At 46.1% G+C, this 4,571-nt stretch overlaps 1 non-coding gene across 1 annotated transcript; it reads left to right on the forward strand.

Moving 5' to 3' along the window:
- Nucleotides 1-4,464: 4,464 nt before the first annotated feature.
- On the forward strand, nucleotides 4,465-4,571 carry LOC120267965. The gene has a single exon (XR_005538643.1). It is a non-coding gene; the product is annotated as a small nucleolar RNA R71 (small nucleolar RNA).

Below are 4,571 nucleotides of genomic sequence, written 5' to 3' on the forward strand. Positions count from 1 at the left end.
GCGAAAAATGAAAATAAACTCAGAAGGAGAATCCTTTATGAATGAACAAGTCTAAAAACAAGAAAAAAAAAATAAAATGCAAGAAAGTAAAGGAGAAGTCAAGTGTCGGTGCTGCTCTCAGGTGCTCAAAATGGTGAAAACATACGCACTAGGGTGGCTCTTCTGCCACTGGAGGTGCCTCTGTCTCCATCGTTACTGGCTGAGGCTCGGGAGCGGGCTGAGATGCTTCGGCTTCATCACCCTCATCTCCATCTATCTCTGGAGCTGGTAGTACTAAAGCAAAAACCCCTGTCTGAACCATGCGGACCATGCCCATCAACCACATCGTCTCTAGACTCAGGGGAGCAGGTGCACTCGTCTTCTCGGCCCTGCGAATCTAATGCAAGAGACCCATGCCCAGCACTAATCTCGTAATGTAGGGGCCCGAGAAGATTGCTCTCAGTCTAGCATAGTGTCCCTGATCTCTGATGTACTCTGCCAGGATGTGCCCTAAGTGAATCGGTATGCACTGTACCATCAATTACAAGTACAGTAGCTCCTGACGGCTCAGAACAACAGTGCTATCACCATGGCCATTCACCGACCTACTCATAATGGCATGCAAGTATCTGTATGCAGGTCGGGAAAGGCACGTGGCCTTGGACACCCCCGGCTCGTACTGACCTTGACCACATAACACTTTGTAAGCTCTCTGCGGAGTCAAGGTTGTAGAGTAATTAGTCGATAACTGCGCATATTCCTCTATGTCTGTGAATGCCTCCTCATACAAGACAAGTAATACTGAAAACTGCGTGATGCTCAAGCTATGGTGGTATCCAAATACTCTGAACTGAATGGTGTCCACACTGTCAAAGCTCGCATACGATCTATCAAACTCGAATGATGAGAGCACCTCCAGTGCAAACTCTAGGATGGCTGGCTCTCTAATCCTCAACAACTGCCGCCAACCACCCTCTGAAACGGGATCCTCAATCTCATCAGCAAACTCATCTCCCTGCTACAGATCTCGCAATATAGTCATGTCTAAGAATCGAGTCTGCCCAAAATGGAGCCTCGAGAGGCGCTCATAGTGGACCTGATGCTCTGGAATTGCAAACCTCATGCCCTCGGGCCCAGGAGATGACTCACGTGGTCTCTTATTAGCTTGCTTTTTGACCTAGGTGTCATAATCTGCAAGTTTTAAATGAAATTGATCAAAAAAGTTGATAAACCAATGTTGCAGAAATCCACACGGTCGTGTGGAATTTCCACACGCCCGTGTGGATCCACAGGGCATGAGAACCGCACGGCCACTCTTCAATAATCCAAAAATACAACTTAATAATACTTCTAACTTCGTTCTAAACAGAAATCGTCATTCCAATTGAAGAAACGAAGCATTATTAACTATGTTAATCGATAGAATCCATGAATTGGCAAGGAAGATGAAAAAAAACTTACCGACGAGAGGAAGTGAGAAAATGAAGAACCGGCCAGAAAACTTAACTAAAATCCCACCAAATTAGCACTCTGAACTCGGAGAATACTGTGAGAGTGTTTTCAAGAGAATAGAAATCGTGAAGAGGGAGAAAAACTATCCTCTTTTAAATAGACTTCACGACCTTTGACGTTTGGTGCATCCACACGAGCGTGTGGAAATTCCGAAAGCCCGTGCGCCTCACTTTCAAAGCACTACAAGGCATGCGCGACGCCCACTGCTCTTTCGGGAAAAACGCCCTTTGCTTCTCGACTGCCTCGCACGCGCGCAGAAAAAATATCCACGCCTGCGTCCCCCAACCCACAAGGGCGCCTGACGTCCCCTGTGGCTTCCCTTGACATCCGAGAAGAAAATTAAGTGTTTCACACGCCCGTGCGGAAATTCCCCACGGGCGTGGACATTCACATGCCAAACTCACAGGGGTAGCCACAAGCCCCTGTGTCTTCTCGGGATGGAGAGTACTCATCTGCAGAGTTTCACACGGGCGTGTGGAAATTCCCCACGACCGTGCATGGTTCACAAGGTCGCTCACAGGGGTGAGTCCACGCCCTTGTGTGTTCTCGGGAAAAACTGGCCAACTCTGCAGGGATTCACACTCCCATGCGGAAATTACCCACGGGCGTGTGACAGTCGCATGGTCATCCACAGGAGTAGCCACACGCCCCTATGCCTTCTCTGGATGAGCTCGCTGTGCAACCCCCACGGGCGTGTGGAAATTCCACAAGCCCGTGTGTTTTCTCTGGATGACTTAGAAAAATCTGCAGGCTCTGCAGAAAATTTCTGAACATGTTTACACACTCAGAGAATGCCCTATTATGCAAATTTTTACCAGTGAAAAATATGAAATAGAGCTCAAACGACCAAACTTTTGCCAATTCCTCATGAAACACACGATGAATTTTAATAACCCACAACAAAATCGCAGCAAAAGCATCTAAAAATTAAGACACCAACACTTAACAATTTATTCATGCAAACAAACTAAACTAAAAGATAAGAAAACAGTAAACACTTGGGTTGCCTCCCAAGAAGCGCTTGTTTAATGTCACTTAGCTTGACGTATCTTGTCTTACCTCACGGGGGTTCATAAACGAAAGTCGTCCTCTTATCCATGGCTTGGAAACATGATGTGCAAAGTCTCTTGAGGGTAGAGTTTGTATTATCGGGCTTCGGATCGTCTAGCAATGGTTCATCCAACTTTCTTGGTTCATGTACGTCTCCAACAATCTTGGAGCTTTTCCGGTAGTGTCTTCTAGCCCTCTTCATTCTCCGGAGCACCTTCTTCAATATTCCCGGGGTAGATGTTACTTCTTCAGTCGACCCAAGCATCATTACTTTTTCATTGCTCTCCTCTTGGTCGAACAAACCTTCATATGGATCCGGGTTGAACATTTCCTGCATGTATTCATCAACAAGCTCATCAGTAGTGTCTAGAAAATATAAAGTGTCATCAAAATCGAGAGAATGCAGCATGGCTTCTGCAAGGCGATAAGTGAGTTTGTCCTCTCCAACTCTCAATGTGAGCTCTCCGCCGTCCATGTCATTCAATGCTTTGGAAGTCCGCAAGAACGGTCTCCCAAGTATCAAGGGTACATCCGCATCCTCATCGACATCTAGCACTACAAAGTCAACCGGAAAAATGTACTTCTCCACCATGACAAGCACGTCTTTAGTGATACCTCTCGAATGTCACACCGTTCGGTCCACCAATTGTAAAGTCATCCGAGTAGGCCTAGGCTCTCCCAAGCCTAGCTTTTGGAAGAAAGTGTATGGCATGACGTTGATACTTTCCCCTGAATCCGCCAGTGCCATTTCCTCACCTAAGTTACTGATATTACACGGAATGATGAAGCTTCCCGGGTCATTCTTCTTGTTCGTCATGTTCTTTTGCAGCACCGCCGAGCATGAAGCATCTAGCACCACTGAAGCACTCTCCTCCAACTTCCTCTTGTTAGTCAAAAAGTCTTTCAGGAACTTCGCATACTTTGGCATTTGAGCTAATGCCTCTACAAAAAGAATGTTGATGTGGAGTTGCTAGAATAAACTCAGGAACTTCTTATACTGTTCATCCCCTTGGTCCTTCTTCAATCTAGAGGGAAAAGGGATTCTTGGTCATTCTTATACTGTTCATCCCCTTAGTCATTCCTCAACCTCTACAACCTCGGGTGCGTGTTCTTTCGGCTTCTCAACCGGAAACTTCCCTTCAACCTCACGACCACTTCTCAAAGTGATCGCCTTCACATGTTCTCTAGGGTTGGTTTCCGTATTGCTTGGTAAACTTCCATGTGGCCTTTCAAAGAGAGATTTCACAAATTACCCCACCTGATTTTCAAGGTTGTGCAAAGAGGCAGTGTGATTGCGAAGTGTAGCCTCGACTGATTCAAACCATGTATTTGCAGATTGAACAAATCTAGCCAAGTGCTTCTCCTAATCCGTCATTCAGGTTTCCAAGCCTGAAATTCTATTTTCCACTCGAGGGGCATGTTGTTGTTGGAAACCCGGTGGCCCCATGGCCTTTTGTGGTCCTTGATTACTCCATGAAAAGTTGGGATGATTCTTCCAACCTGAATTGTAAGTATTGCTATATGGGTTCCCTTGAGGTCTCATGACATTGCCTACAAAGTCAACATTTTCCACTGAAGAAACATCACCAATAATGATCGGGCAATCGGAGGGAGCATGTCCTCCACCACAACCGTGCAATTGGTCATGGTCAGAACTCTATTCAAGCTATGAGATCTAGCTTCTACTAAGACTCTCTACTATGCAGCCCAATGAGGTTACCGCGATCAATTTCATGGAGACCGCCACCTTTTTTCTTCTCCCTAGCATTCCATTGGTAGCTATTTAACCCCATTTCCTCAATTAATTGACGAGCCTCACCGGGGGTTTTGCTACCTAAGGTACCTCCTGCTGCCGTATCCAAGAGTTGCCATGTACTCAGGTTCAAACCATTGTAAAAGGTTTGAACAATCATCCACTCCGGGAATCCGTGTTGCGGACACTTTCTCAGGAGCTCCTTGAACCTTTCCCATGTCTTGAATAGAGACTCCAATTCCAACTAAACAAAGGACGAGATCTCATTCCTAAGCTT

This window comes from Dioscorea cayenensis, chromosome 1, assembly GCF_009730915.1.
Source record: "Dioscorea cayenensis subsp. rotundata cultivar TDr96_F1 chromosome 1, TDr96_F1_v2_PseudoChromosome.rev07_lg8_w22 25.fasta, whole genome shotgun sequence".
Classification (NCBI taxonomy): Eukaryota; Viridiplantae; Streptophyta; class Magnoliopsida; order Dioscoreales; family Dioscoreaceae; genus Dioscorea; species Dioscorea cayenensis.